At 42.1% G+C, this 16,380-nt stretch overlaps 1 non-coding gene across 1 annotated transcript; it reads left to right on the top strand.

The window, feature by feature from the left end:
- The first annotated feature begins 15,218 nt into the window (after window positions 1–15,218).
- LOC111761003 (U6 spliceosomal RNA) lies at window positions 15,219–15,325 on the top strand. The gene has a single exon (XR_002794495.1). It is a non-coding gene; the product is annotated as a U6 spliceosomal RNA (small nuclear RNA).
- Window positions 15,326–16,380: the final 1,055 nt, after the last annotated feature.

The following is a 16,380-nucleotide window of genomic DNA, read 5'->3' as shown; positions in this document are numbered from 1 at the left end:
ACAATGCACCTGGTCACCCAAGAGCTCTGATAGAGATGGACAAAGAGATTAATGTTGTTTTCATACCTGCTAACACAACACCCATTCTGAAGACCATGGATCAAGGAGTAATTTTGACTTTCAAGTCATTATTTAAGAAGTACATTTTGTAAGGCTATAGCCACCATAGATAGTGATTCCTCTGATGGATCTGGACAAAGTCAATTGAAAACCTTCTGGAAAGGATTTGCCATTCCAGATGCCATTAAGAACACTTGTGACTCAGGGGATGAGGTCAACCCTCATGGATGACTTTGTGGGTCAAGAGTTGAGTGGAAGAGGTAACTGCAGATGTGGTGGGAATAACAAGAGAATTAAAATTAGAAGTGGAGCCTGAAGATGTGACTGAACTGCTGCAATTTCATGGTCAGACTTGAACGGATGAGGCGTTACTTCTTATGGACAAGCAAAGAAACCTTAGTGGAATCTAGTCCTGGTGAAGATGCTATGAACACTGCTAAAGTGACAACAAAGATTTAAAATATTCCATAAAGTTAGTTGATAAAGCAATGGCAGGGTTTGAGAGCACTGACTACAGTTTTAAAATAAGTTCTACTGTGTGTAAAATGTGATCAAACAACATCACATGCTACAGAGAAATCTTTTGTGAATGGAAGGGTCAACCTATGAGGCAAACTTCATTGCTGTCTTTTTTAAGACATTGCCACAGCCACCTGAACCCTCAGCACCCACCACCCTGATCAGTCGGCAGCCGTCAACACTGAGGCAAGACCCTCCACCAGCAAAAAGATTGCGATTCACTGAAGTCATAGATGATGGCTAGGATTTGTTAGCAATAACGTGTTTTTTCATGAAAGTATGTTTATTGTTTTTTAAGATATAATGTTATTGCATGCTTAATAGCCTACAGTTTCATGTGGACATAACCTTTATATGCACTTGGAAACAACAAAAAAATTTGTGTGACTCACTTTATTGTGATATTTGCTTTTTTGCAATGTTCTGAAACTGATGCTGCAATGTCTCCGCGGTGTGCCCGTATTTATTTGTATGAGTATGGACACATTGACTCTTATTTTATTCAAGGTCGTAATCCATTATTATCATCATTTGTTTTGATGCTCAAATTATCCCAGATTTACCTGGTGAGATGCCCTTAAATCCAGATCTGTTTGAATTTGATAGCCCCATCATTTTTTGAGCTATTCCCTACTTTCTGGTGAAGCAAGATGTTTCAGACTCACTTGTAGTTTCTCAGCCTCCACCCTGCAATTGGTAATTTCTCTAAGCAGCTCCATTTCCTCTTCAAGGAGAAAGGTCCCAGGATCTGGGCACCTGCTCTTTGCTCCTGGTGTGGCAGTGTTTCACAGCTTTTCCAAGTAAAAGGTAGGTCCCATCGATGAGAGAGATGAAACTATGAGTTCACATTGACAGCTCCAGTTCCAGTCCAACACCGTAGCTATATATTAGCCCAGGGCTGTCCCCTGGACACCAATGCAAGCCACACATGAAATTTTTTAATTTTCTGGCAGCCATGTTAGAAAAAAGTAGGTGAAATCAATTTTAACAATATATTTAACTCCATATATCTGAAATGGTTCCATTTCAATATATATTCGATATAGTTATATCATTATTTTTATTTCTTTTTAAGAGAAATCAACATTATTGATTCATATTAATAAAGCATACAATTCATCCAAAGTGTACAATCAAGGGTATTTTGTATAATCGCAGAGTTGTGCATTCATCGCTTTAATCATTATAAGAACATTTTCATTGTTTCAATAATAATAGGAAAAAAATGACAAACAAGAAAATTTTTCACCTCTCAATCTCAGCTTCCTCTGCTGTACATAGCTGCTATTTCTGGCTAAGGAGTTTATTTTTGTACTAAGTCTTCCTAATCGGTGTGAACTTATACTTAGCAGCACACTCTCAGCTGGCCTCCCCACACTTCAAGCGCTTGGTAGCCACAGGGGCCTGATGGCTGCTGTGCTGAACAGCACAGCTCTGTTCTCCTTCCCTTCAGCTTTGCGACCCCATCCTTTCCCCAGCAATGAGGAATGGACTCAACATCACTTAAAAAATATTTGTTCACTTACCGAAGCCTACAATACACAGAAGTTAGCCTCAGAATGGCGAACAGTTACCAGCGTAAATGCTAACCTGCTGATTAAATTTGAATATTTGTTTTCATTCTCTTAGATAAAAATTTACATTCTGTGACAAAATTTCATTTGTTTTTGATAAATACCTGAAAGTCTTTATCAAAAATGCTGTCATTTATCAAAAATCACTAGGTCCTAGGGTAGATGCAATAATTTTCTTTTATAGAGTTAAATGGTTTTAATATTTCAATGATATCATCCATTATATACTGAAACCATCTACGATTCTTTTCTTTTATATGCAGTTTGGCTTTAAAAGCTAATGAATGGCATTCACGTTATGATGACCCTGTACTATTTTTCGTGCTGGGCCAAGCAGGCTGCTGGGTAACATTTTCCTCTCTCCTCCACCCCTCTGCGCCCCTGCTTCCCCTCCTGCCCTCGCACTGCTGGTCTCCTCCCCACCCTTCAGGCCTTACCTGAAGCCCGCTCACCTCCCGGCAGGGCTTGCTGACCTCAGTGTCCCTTACTTCCTTCTGGCACCGTCTGTATCATCCAGGGTTAGTGTCCATGTCCTTCTTTTCTTTTCCAAGAAAGGCAAGAATTGTTTCTCACTTTTCTTTGCACACCTGGTGCCTAGGCTTCAAATGTCAGTTGAAGGAATAACGAGATGTGAGGCCGCGTACTCAGGATCCACGGTGAGCTAAAGGGAGAGCGAGACTTCTGAAAATCTTGTTGGTCAACTCCTTTTTTCTCTCTTAATTTTCTGCTTTCAATGAATTAAGGTAAAACATAAAGAAAAAGAATTTTTCACACCGGTTTGGATAAATTCCTAGAAGTTAGATGTGAGACAATTGGGGCCGCTGGTGGTGTCCCCCAATTCTTGGGTGGACAGAAGCAGGACCTGGGAGTGCAGGGCCTCAGGGGAGCCTGCGGGGCAGGTGGAGGTGGGAGCAGGACCCAGGGATGCAGGAGTGCAGGGCAGGTGCAGGTGGAGGTGAGAGCAGGGTCTGGGGGTGCAGGGCCTCAGGGGAGGCTGTGGGGCAGGTGGAGGTGAGAGCAGGGCCTGGGGGTGCAGGGCCTCAGGGGAGCCTGCGGGGCAGGTGGAGGTGGGAGCAGGGCCCAGGGATGCAGGAGTGCAGGGCAGGTGCAGGTGGAGGTGAGAGCAGGGTCTGGGGGTGCAGGGCCTCAGGGGAGCCTGCAGGGCAGGTGCAGGTGCAGGTGAGAGCAGGACCTGGGGGTGCAGGGCCTCGGGGGAGCCTGCGGGGCAGGTGGAGGTAAGAGCAGGGCCTGGGGGTGCAGGGCCTCGGGGGAACCTGCAGGGCAGGTGGAGGTGAGAGCAGGGTCTGGGGGTGCAGGGCCTCAGGGGAGGCTGTGGGGCAGGTGGAGGTAAGAGCAGGACCTGGGAGTGCAGGGCCTCAGGGGAGGCTGTGGGGCAGGTGGAGGTAAGAGCAGGGCCTGGGGGTGCAGGGCCTCGGGGGAGCCTGCGGGGCAGGTGGAGGTGAGAGCAGGGCCTGGGGGTGCAGGGCCTCAGGGGAGGCTGTGGGGCAGGTGCAGGTGGAGGTGGGAGCAGGGCCTGAGGGTGCAGAGCCTCGGGGGAGCCTGCGGGGCAGGTGCAGGTGAGAGCAGCCTTCACAGATGCAGAGCCCCTTCTCTGGGCTATTTTTCCTCAGGAGAAGGACTGAGCACTGGCATCCATCAGTGACAGCAAGATACCAATACATTTCAGGTCACTTGGCCAGATTTGTCAGTATCCATGGTGACGGGTTGATCTTCTCTTTCCATCTCTGGATTATACCTGAGGGGAAAGAGCTGCAAGCCGCGCAGCCGTATTGACAGACATACATATGCGGCCCATACCATCACGGCCGTTCACTGCGAAACAAAACGGGCTTCGCATTGCCCTCCCCAGCCATGGCTCTAAGTGATTCTTCACGCTCCCCTTCAAAACCAGGACAGTCTGGTGCTCAGTATTCGCTAGTTTCTGTTGAGATAGAAACGTAATCCTAAGAGTTGCAGAATGAGACCAAACAAAGCAGAAAAATCAAAAAGCCAAACCCAACGTCAAATTCCTAAATTGCTTATATTCCCTCATCCATAATACATTTAACTTTTATTTATCCAATCTCAAAACTGTTAAGACGTGCTTGTGAGACCCCCTCTAAGGGTGAACCCAGAATTCCCGGGATTAAGCCAGAGGCATTCATTTTTCTTCAGAGCAGCATCAGGACACAGAGTGTGGGCAGATGGCCAGCAATACAAGATTAAAAAAAAATTCAATCTCTTCGCCATGTTGATAATAATAAACAACCACAATTTTAAAAAAATTCTAGGACTGACTTCTAGCCTTCCGAAAGGTTAAAATCTCAACTACCTAACCTTCCATTTGTTTTCTTTTTTCCTTCTGTTTTGCCTTTTTATTTTTATGGTTCAACCAAGTTTTTAAAGTCACGTTATTTACAAAATGGAATCTAATTTGCCTCAAGGATATATTTTGTGATTATAAAGCATTTTTCAATCTGATGTCCAAAGGCTTTTAAAATAATGTAATCAGTCCTTCCTCAGTTAGTGTTACCAGATAGCTTCACAGCATTAATGCAAAAAGTTATTTTTAGTCTCTTGTTAATACAAATACTTTAAAACTACAGTAAAATTGATTGGTCACCTTCAGTAGCATCAAGTTAATTGACTGACTTTAAAAATCATTTACCACAAAAGTGTTGCTGAAAATACCTGGCAACTTTGTAGTACTTTTCATCAAATTTAGACATGAACTATGGTAGTTCAAACCCTATGAATACAGTTAGTGCTGTATTTAAATTAATAAAGACATATACAGTATTGATAAAGGAGATATTAATTAATGAGTAAGAAGCCCATGTTTACTGACCTAGAGTGAGACAACATTTATCTCAAGTTAACCATTATATTTGTACACATAGACACAGCTCTTGCTTTATTAGTTAGGTCTGGTTTTTTCTCACTTCTTCTAGTCCAGGCCTTCTTAACAAGGGGTCCATGAGCTGAATCGAAATTCAAAAAAACCTTATTCTTGTGGAGAGGTGTTGGTGCAGGTATGATGTATTTATGAAATAGTACACCATGTCATGTGGTAGTAGTAAGGGGTCCATGGTTTTCACCTGACTGGCAAAGGGGCCCATGGAATAAAAAAAGGTGAAGAACCCATGTTTTAGGCCCTTGTGGAAGGGAAATTATGACCCGTCGGTGGGTCAGGAAGCAGAGGGCAAGACCTACCTAGTGTGGCCCCAGCTTTGCAGGTCACCTGGTGAGGTGACATCTCAAGTTTCAGTTACCTGTTTAAGCTGCTCCCTTGATGCTGGTGGTTTGCTCCCAACACCGTAAGGAGGATATACTCTACAGGGAGGGCTTTCACGGAGCCCAGTCGTGATTTTCCTCGAATTATGAGAACTGTCGGTGAGGTCTGAGTTTGTGCCCAGCATTATAGGAGGTGTTTCTCTAAGAACTTCAATGTAGACATGAGATCATATTTGTCCAAGCCAGTTGTCCCAGAAGTATGAGGAGACTAACAAATCTTCTCATGTGCTTTTCATTTAGGATTAATGAATTTGAATTATTTTCAGGCATATTTTCTTTCCATAAAGACATAATTAAGTTTAGCTCTTTATAAAAATAGCATTTCATCAACCCATATTTTGCTATGCAGCTCTAAAAGGTAAAAACTCTTATGAAAAAAATTTTTCCCTCATTATCATTTTCACGCCAAAATATTAAAATATGAATTTAAGTTTGGGAGAAGTTGAAAAATAAATTGGGCTGTATTGATTATAATTGGAAATATTATAGTAATGATATTATCTGGGTGTGGAGGAATCGCCAATGACAGGTGCTATGATCATTGATGAAGAATGGGGGTTACATCTTTGCCGAACCCGATATTTATTCTCTGGAATGATTCCTTCTCAAATAGAGGATCTAATTTACAAGCATCATTTGATATCTGCACCAAAAAGCCAATAGAAAAAATAAGAGTGTAATTTTGAAAGAAATGACGGGGCTATTTCGAAGGAGGTTCTTACTAGCAACTGAGAGTCCTTTACACCTTGATCCTCTTGACGCTGCTACTTCCCAAATTTGAGTGAGAACACCATGATACTGTGCCAGTGTCCCATTCCTCAGCTCCTGAGACTTTCTGGAGCAGTTCACTCTACTGTCTGCATATTCTGTCTATTCTCAGCCAAACCCTTATTACCCCTTGTCAGTCTTTTAATTTATCTTTATTTGATTTCCTTTCAAATACAGTGTTGTCTGTAATCTCTCCCTTATCAGATAGAAGATAAGGGGAGAGTGGCATCCATCCAGGTGAGTCCCAGGAGGACTCTGATGGGCGAGGGAGTGGGGCAGGGAGTGGGGCGTAACGCTGAAGGACTCCTCTCAGGGCCACCAGCTCGTAGGGATGGTGGTCAAGGCCCAGAGAGCAGGATCAGAGCCACAGCCCCAAACCCAGGACCAGGTGGAGAGCAGGAATTAGATAATACACCAGTAACAAAATTGTCTGGAAAATCCCCAAATATTTGGAATTTAAACAAAACACTCAAAACTACCTATGGGTCAAAGAAGAATCACAAAAGAAAATAGCAAATATTTTGAACCAAATGAAAATGTACAAACAAAATACAAAATTTTGTGGGATGTGAAGCCAATGCAGTGCTTAGAGAGAAATTTATGACACTAAATGCTTACATCAGAAAAAAAAGAAAGGTCTTAAATAGCCTTTAGAAACTAGAAAAACAAGAGAAAATTTAATGCAAAATAAGTAGAGGGAAATAAATAATAAAAAGTGAAAATCAATGAACTAGAAATAGAAAGAAAACAGAACATCAATAAAACTAAAAACTGTTTTTGTTTTAAAGATCAATAAAAATTGATAAGGTAGTCTGATCAGGAAAAATAGAAGAAACAGGTTACCAGTATTACAAATGAAAAAGAGAACAACCATCACTACAGATGTAGTAAGTTAAATTATGTTGAGTCTATCCTTAATCTTGGGTTTCCATCGGCATCAACATTTCAAGGATAATATGGGCCTATTTTGAATAATTTAGATGAAATTGACAAATCCCTAAAAAGGACACAAAGCTCACTCATGAAGAAATATATAACATGAATACCTCTGTATCTATTAAATAAAATGAATTTGTATTTATCTAGCTGAGTCCACACTAAATTTGTCTAGTCTCAAGCTACTACACAATGATAAGGTCAAGGATGTTCAACTAAAACTCTCCTATGGACATTAAAATGACCACCCCATCCAATTTTCTGTTCCTCTTGACTGGGAGTATAAAGAATTACTTGCAGCTGATTCCCAAATATATTTGGTTTTTCTCATGCAAGCAGGATGAGTTAATTCTCAAATAGAAATTGGATGAGTCATAGAAAATTTCACAGAGGAGATAAAATTTGATCTGGATCTTGAAGGGGAAGGAGAATCATACTACGGGGAAAAGGGAAGAAAATGTTTCCCAGACACAGTGAACAAAAGGAAAGAAGCAGGAAAAATCACAATGTAATCAGCAAATGGTAACAAATGTCAGGAGGGTTGGGTGCATGGAGTACAGAGCTAATTTGGAATAACATTTTAGTTTGGTGACACATTCTAGGGCCTTTTAATCTAAGTTTAGGACTTTTGACTTTATCCATAGGATCAAGGAGACAATGGAAGCCTTTACTATTGATTTAAAGTATCCTCCCCACATTATAAAAGTAAACTGTGCTCAAGTAGAAACATTGGTAAAACATAATTAAGAAAAAATAAAAATGATCCATAATTCTGTAACCCAGAGATACTCACTATTAGTCATCAAGTATATTGTGGCAGTTTGTCATTAGGGCATGCAGGGTTGAGTCCTCACACCCGTGGTGGGCTATATAAACAGATGCTCAATCAAGAATGTGGAAGTAGATACACAGAGAAGATACACAGAGGAAGAGACACAGCTCCAAAGACACGGCACAGGTCCCAGGAAGAGAGAAGAGCCATTCACCTCCTAGTTTACAGCTGACTTTGTGAAGAGAAGAGAGTAGCTGAACCCAGAAGAGATGAGCCCTCTGCCTCCCTATAGCTGAGTTTGGAAGAAGCTGGACCCACAGAACCTTAAGATGGAAGAGGAAGACCGAACCCTTGCAAATGTCGCCAGCCATCTTGCTTTAACATGTGGCAACAGAGTTTGGTAAGGAGGTAACCTTGAATTGTACTCTTTAGGGCCTTGTAACTATAAGCTTTTACCCCAAATAAATACCCTTTATAAAAGCCAACAGATTTCTGGTACTTTGCATCAGCACTCCCTTGGCTGACTAAAACATAGAATTTTTCCTTTGCCATACTTATATATATTAACTTCCAAATTACCTTTTGAAGCATGTGGACAAATTCAAAGTGTGGCCTAATTCTACCCGCAGTTAAGGGGAAATAAGTACCTTGGATTGGATGGCATTGTCCCAATAATTAAGATAGAATCTAAGGGTAGTTTTGCAGAACCATTGTCTAAAATCTAAATAATCACCTACTATGTGAAATTGTTCTTGACAGATTTCCAGAATGACCTTCATTCATTGAAGAGTTATGGAGGAGATGATGGAAACTCTAGCCTAGTGTGTTTCATTTCTATACTGGAAAACTGAAAGAAACCAAGATTTAATAGAGTCATTGACTGCCCATGAAACAGTTTATTGGAGAAAAGGTTTCTTTTGGTCTGAGCAAAGTGTAGCAGTTTGATATGATAATGAATTCCAAAAATAGATATTGGATTTTGTTTGGAATTTGATCTGTACCTGGGCATGATTGAGTTATGATTAGGGCTTTGATTGGACCATGTCATTAGGGAGTTGAGTCTCCACCTCTTGATGGCATAAAAGGCATGGCAAAGGACAGAGTTGAGGGTTCTTAATGTTGGAGTTTTGATGTTGGAGTTTGATGCTGAAACTGGAGCCCTGGGAAGGAAGGAAACCTGAACCCAGAGAGAAGCAAGACTCTGGAAGGGAGGAACCCAGAAAACACGAACCCTCGCAGACATTGGCAGCCATCTTGCTCCAACACATGAAAATAGACTTTGGTGAAGGAAGTAAGTTATGCTTTATGGCCTGGTATCTGTAAGCTCTTACCCCAAATAAATACCCTTTATAAAAATCAACAAATTTTTGGTATTTTGTTTCAGTATCCCTTTGGCTGACTAATACAGAATTTGGTACCAAGGAGTGGGGAAGTGCTTTTGCAATTACTGAAATGATGAAACAGTTTCATAAATGGGTAAGGGGTATTTTTTTGAGGAATTGTGAGATGCTAGGAAGAAAAGACCTACAGTGCTTTGCAGACTGTTGACAGCAATATGGATGCTAAAGAGACTTTTTATGATGCCTTAGAGTAAATGATGAAACTATTATTGGAATCTGGAGGAAGCGTGATTCATGTTTTAAAGTGGCAGAGAACTTAGCAAGATTAACTCCTGGTGTTTTATGGAAGGCAGAATTTGAAAATGGCAAGCCTGGGCATTTAGTTGAAGACATTTTAAAGTAAACCCAGAGAATGCGGCTTGGCTTCTGCTTGCAGCTTATAGCAAAATGCTAGATGAGAGAGATATGCTGAAGACTGAACTGTCAGACACAAAGAAAACAGAAACTAATTGTGGAAATTCCAAGCCTCTGGAAATCAAGTTTCAAGATGAAAGTGCCCCATTGGGGGACTTAATTAAACTTGGAACTTGTAAATCAGGATTGAAGATACAGTTATCTCAGAAAGACTTGTGGAAAGTCTTACTGTCTGATGGCTTGGATCCCTGCTTCTTGCATGCTAAACCAACAGACTTTTTGAGAGAGTTGTATGAACAAAACCACTCTCAGCCTGGAATAAAAGGGACATGGAAAGGAGAGATTGAAGGGTAAACAACTTCAAGAGGAAAACCATGGAAGCTGAGAACTGAAATTAAGACATCACCTTGGGCCAAGAGAGGAACCCCACCCATGTGTACAGAGAGGGTGAGTTTGCCCCAGCAGTTGAAGAGGGTGGATGCCCCACCCAGTGTTCTGGGAGAGTTTTGCCACTCCAGGGTACAGAGAGGGTGAAACCCATTTCCCAAGATTATGGTGGTTAAGGTCAGCACCCCACAAGTCTGAGAGGGGTGGACCTGTCCCCTAAAAGCTATGGAAGGCCAGGTGGTCAACTTGTTGCTCTGAGAGGGTTGAGCCTGTATGCCAAAGGTTAGGGGGATTGTTGTCTTCACTGTACTAGGGGGGTTAAGACTCTAACCCAAAGATTGGGTAAGGTATGGCAATCACCCCAGCACTCTTGGAGGGAGAGGTCTGGAGCTTGGTGGTCACCCAGATGCTTGATGAGGGTGGAATAAAAAATATGGTCATTGAGCAATACAGTGGAAAGGGTGGGTTCCCATATGGCCCCAAGGAGAAGAAACTATCTTCTTAAGAATGACTCACAGACTTTGAAATCGAATGGAGGATGTCCTGTAGGTTTACTGAACTGTAGAGGACCTGTGACTCATGCTTCCCTCCCAATTTCTCCTTATTGTAATGAAAATGTTTATACCATGTCTGTCCATTTGTGTATGGGAAACAGATAAATTGTTTTGTAAGTTTCAGAGGTCTATAGCAGATAGGACTTTGCCCAAGACAAACTATATTTCTTTAAATTGATTGTAATATGATTTAGTACTTGCATTGTTACTGATTTAAGGTTTTTTCAAATATTGTAATGTCTTTTTGGAATTCAGAGTGTGGAGTGTAGCAGTTTGATATGGTTATGAATTTCAAAAATAGATATTAGATTATGTTTGTAATCTGATCTGTACCTGGGCATGATTGAGTTATAATTAGGGTTTTGATTGGGCCATGTCATTAGGGCATTGAGTCCCCACCCCTTGGTGGGTGGGGACTCAAAGATAAAAGGTATGGCAAAGGGCAGAGTTGAGGGTTCTTAATATTGGAGTTTTGATGTTGGAGTTTGATGCTGAAACTGGAGCCCTGGGAAGCAAGGAACCCTGAACCCAGAGAGAAGCAAGACTCCGGAAGGGAGGAACCCAGAAAACATGAACCCTCTCAGACATTGGCAGCCATCTTGTTCCAACACATGAAAATAGACTTTGGTGAGGGAAGTAACTTATGCTTTATAGCCTGGTATCTGTAAGCTCTTACCCCAAATAAATACCCTTTATAAAAACCAACCAATTTCTTGTATTTTGCATCAGCACCCCTTTGGCTGACAAATACACAAAGATTTTGAGGAAGGTTTTTAAAAACTATCAGGACTGGAGAACAAGTTCTATCATGGATGAAAGACTGGCTTGGAGACCTAAAAGAGAAGAAGAAATAAGCATTTTCTTAATAATAGAGTGGGGTTACCTGGGGTCAGTTCTAGAATTGGGTCTATTTAAAATTTTTATGAGTGAAAACTTCAGTTTCACAAATGATATGATAGGTTTCTAGGCAGAAAGATGCCAGGGAGTCAGGGAAAATCTTAAGTAATCTCTCAGAAAGTGGCAGATGAGCTTTTTTTCTGACAACCCTGAGGTTATCATGCAGTTAGGTAACATTAATGCACACTCTACTGATAAGATGATGAGTTTCAATGTTCATTCATACCTCTGGAAAGGAATCCAGGACTTATTAGAGACTGTTCCTACCCGTTTTTAAAGGGAAAATGAAATAAATAGACAAAGAGAGCAAAATAAGAGGAAGAAATTTGTGTGTGTTTGCCTGAGAAAATATTTTAATGTCATTAGAAATCTACCTCAAGTTCCAGCCAATGTCACCAACCATTATAAATTACCTAGAAATGTCACAGTGTTACATTATACTCACAATTCCATTAATTAAGTTGCATCATTTCAAGAAATCCAGCAGTTTCTTTGTGTAGCTGTCAATGATGAGGCACAGGTTGTAATTTGTAATTACATCTGTGAATGTAGTCACATATTTACTTCTTGATTTCAATCAGCATGAAGTAATTATGTGTTCTAGATTGAAGTGCATTTGGAGTTCTGTTTAAAAACTTCATGCAGATTTCCCACTTTGCTCCAAGAAAAATCTGCTACTAATGTTATGCACCCATCTAGTAGGCCATAAATGGACACCTAAAGGTCAGAATAGCTACCACATAAACCAACCTAAGAATAGCTTCTCACAAATCAAACCAGAGCAAATGGGAGATGCATGTAATAGCAACCAATTATATGCTTCCTCAAATCAGATAACACACATTTATCGCACATTCAAGCTCTGAGTCTGTCCTATTAACAAATTCAGATTTGACCCTTGGGGCAGTTTGATGTTATTTACAAATTCCAAAAAGAGATATAGATTATGTTTGTAAACTGGTCTGTTCCTCTGGGCATGATACCCTTTGATTGATTTAAATCCAATGGCTTTATGTTTACTTGATTAAATTAAGATTAGGGCTTTGATTTGACCACGTCATTAGGACTTGCAGGGTTGAGTTCCCACCCCCTTGCTGGGCTATATAAATGGACACAGGAGAAGATCAGAAAAGAAGAGAAAGAGAACTTTGTCCATTTTGATTCTGGGGCCCCAGGGTAGAGATGAGTCATTGGCCTGAGAGTTTATAGCTGACCTTATGAAGAGAACAGAGCAGCTGAGAAGACCTGAGAGATGAGCCCTCTGCCAGCCCACAGCTGAGCCTGGAAGAGGCTGGGCCCAAGAAGCCTGAAGAGGAAGAAGGAAGGAGAAACCAGGAGAGATCGCCCACCATCTTGCTTCCATACTTGGCAACAGAGTTCAGTGAGGAAGTAATCTTAAGTTGGACTCTTTAGGACCTTGTAACTGTAAACTTTTACCCCAAATAAATACCCTTCACAAAAGCCAACAGATTTCTGGTATTTGGCATCAGCACCCTTTGACTGACTAATACAACCCTCTCTATCTGTCCATTTAATGAAGAGTTTGAAAACTGAAAATGCTTTCATGGGTTCACCCAAGTAGAATATTTTATAAACTGCATTGCTGTCCTAGATAATAATAGTCATAATTTTTTCTTGGCTTAGGCCTCATACACGGTAATTCACCTTTAGGTAAGCATAAAAGATCCTTTCCAGATTTTCTTTCATCTGCTCTCAGCAGCCTGCTCATGCGTGAGATTACGTCGGAGCATGCTTGATGGGAGGCATTTTCAGGTATTTTCACCGTGTTTAAGGGAGGCAGTAAAAACTGCGAATGTTTGTGGGTCAGAGTGGGGCCCATGACTGAATCAGAAAAGAAATGGCAGCTGAGGAAATTCACTTGAGGGGTTCACACTTCCATTGACCTGCTCACTCATTCCAGATCCTGCACCATCACCTGCTGCAGGAGAGCTCTGTGTCCCTCTCGGTTAGGGAAGGTTCTTGGGGAAAGCATTTGAGTAATTCTGGCCTCAGAAGGAAGAAAGCCTGAATTTACTAAGTGTAAGAGCACACAAATTCCATTGGTGCTTGACTGCGGACATCAGGTAGTTCCTAAAGAATCTCGAGTGGGTCCTTCACACACACCCATAACAAATCTTTAGCACCGAAGGAGCCGTCTTGTCCCGGGGAGAGTGAGATGATCTGTCTGTATGAAGAATGTGATTCCGAGCTGGGCCTTTGGCCCTCACCTCACACACTCCGTTGTCTGTCAGGAAGTAGCTCACACAGGGAGCCTCGGGGGCAAGCATCTTTGACTGGGGCACGTGCCCGGAGCGTGGAGTGAGACCCGTTGGTGAGTCTGGTGTCTGCTGTGTGACCTGGCAGTTCTCTCACCCCATGGTAGCTCCCTCCTTCCTAGGACAGACATGGTAGTTACACAACCACATCGGCCTGACTCCCCTGGTGCTCTCCCCTCAGGAGGTGACGGGCTTCTGTGGGAAGGCAGCTTGGTGGGCAGAGCACCCCAGTGCCCACCTGCTGTGTCCCCGTACCGGACAGCAGTGCCCTGCCCTCCTAGGCCCAGGCTGGCCTCCAGCGCTCCTCGGAGGGTCGGAGTTGTCTGAAGTAGACCAGGCCTGGCCCTTCACCCCTCTGCGCCCCGCGCCCCCGCGTCCAGCAGCGCAGAAGGCCAGCGCCTCGCAGGGGCCAGCTGCCAGTGGGACCGCGGGGCTCCTTGGCACCCGGCCGGGAAATTAGGCTCAGATTGATTAAACACCGCAGATTCACCACAGCCCTGCCTTAGATTGTGAGTTAAAATATGCACAAAATGGCTAAATATGTGGTGACGTATTTGGTTTTTGCTTAACCTTCAGAACTTCATAAAACCTTGAAAAAAATTCTGCATGACATTAGGCAAGTGGATCCTTCTAAGTCTTGGTTTCTTTACGTAAAAAGGAAGGGAGGGGGAGGGGAGAGTGTATATATATATATATATTTTTTTTTTTTTCTTTTTCTTTCTTTCTTTTTCATTTTCTTTTTTTTTTTTTTCAGGTTCCAGGGCCAGGGATTGAACCTGGGACCTGGTGTATGGGAAGCCGGCACTCAACTACTGAGCCCCATTGGCTTCCACTCCTTATATTGTTGATGTAACATTTATGCAATCTAAAGCTTCTTGAGGGAAACGGACTTTGGCCCAGTGGTTAGGGCGTCCGTCTACCATATGGGAGGTCCGCGGTTCAAACCCCGGGCCTCCTTGACCCGTGTGGAGCTGGCCATGCGCAGTGCTGATGCGCGCAAGGAGTGCCGTGCCACACAAGGGTGTCCCCCGCGTGCGGGAGCCCCACGTGCAAGGAGTGCGCCCGTGAGGAGAGCCGCCCAGCGTGAAAAGAAAGTGCAGCCTGCCCAGGAATGGCGCCGCCCACACTTCCCGTGCCGCTGAGGACAACAGAAGCGGACAAAGAAACAAGACGCAGCAAATAGACACCAAGAACAGACAACCAGGGGAGGGGGGAAATTAAATAAATAAAATAAATCTTAAAAAAAAAAAATAAATAAAGCTTCTTGAGAAATTTTTTAAAACTAAATAAAAAAGAAATGATAATTAGAACATCAGTGATTCAGTTTCTACTTAAAACTTTAAAAGGTAACTAAGAGATGGTAATATTATTTGGTGTGAGATATGTTCTGATATATAGCTTGTAGGGGTACAAATTTAAACAGCTCAGTGCTCACTTCAGCAGCACATATGCTGAAGTTGGAATGTTACAGAGAAGATTAGCATGGCCCCCGAGCAAGGATGACACACAAATTTGTAAAGCACTCCATATTTTTGCAGAAAACTGGAACAAAAATTTAAATAGCTCAATGAAAAACAATATTATAATTTTCATGGAAACTGCAAAAATGTCTCTATTTTTAAACCATTAATATAAACTGCATCCAAAAAAGTTATGCTGAATAAGCAAATTTAAGAACAATGAAGAAAAAGTGAGAGGTTAAATTACACATCTTCCTTTTTTTTAAAAAAAGATTTATTTATTTCTCTCCCTTTCCCTGCACCACCCCCCAGTTGTCTGCTTTCTGTGTCCACTTGTATTCTTGTCAGTGGCACCCAGAATCTGTGTCTCTTTTTAAATTACACGTCTTCGAATGTTTTCTGCAATTTAAATTTTTATAATGTTAATGTAATATCTCCCTAGATAGTTGGAAAAAAACCAAAACCGCTGTCAACCTTATTCAGAAAATAATAACTATGCTATAGGTAATAGGGATACCATAGTTTTTAATGGTATTAATTTTTAGAAACTGTTTGGCCAAGGAACTCTTGGTTAATTCATGCTCACCCACCAACTTGTTGACTTCAGGGCACTTTAAATGAATTTAATAAAGAAAGGGATTTAATTGAGGGGGTCACCCAGCATGCATTATTGTCTCTGCTTCAATCCCTTCACGAGTATAAAACATGTCAGAGTTACAACCTTCCAAATCAGAAGGGTTATTAACGCTCACAGTTCTGGGAAGCAGATAGCAGGGTAATCCTTTGCCTCGTGGTACAGCTTTATCTGTGGGCCGAAGCTGACTGGGCCCCGGCAGAGGGCCTTGTTGGGGCAAGGGCAGCGGGCTGGAGAGCTCAGCAGAGCAGCAGGCTTGTCCCTTCCAGCTGTGCTGCCCAGGGTCGTTGCAGTCTGATTCTCTCTAGGGTTGTCCTTGCACAAATGGATCTAGTTTCAGATAGATACATTGGCACATGCACATCCTCCATGTAAACACGCGTGCATTTATGGATACACAGCCACGTATAAATATACAAATGTGTGGATTAGTATTAGTTTAATCATTAAACATTCCCTTGCCCTCAAGAAACTTATCTCATAGAGTGGAGATAG

The sequence above is a fragment of the Dasypus novemcinctus genome, chromosome 20 (assembly GCF_030445035.2).
Source record: "Dasypus novemcinctus isolate mDasNov1 chromosome 20, mDasNov1.1.hap2, whole genome shotgun sequence".
Classification (NCBI taxonomy): Eukaryota; Metazoa; Chordata; class Mammalia; order Cingulata; family Dasypodidae; genus Dasypus; species Dasypus novemcinctus.
Note: the sequence above shows the minus strand (reverse complement) of the source record. Positions and strands in the feature narration are given on the sequence as shown.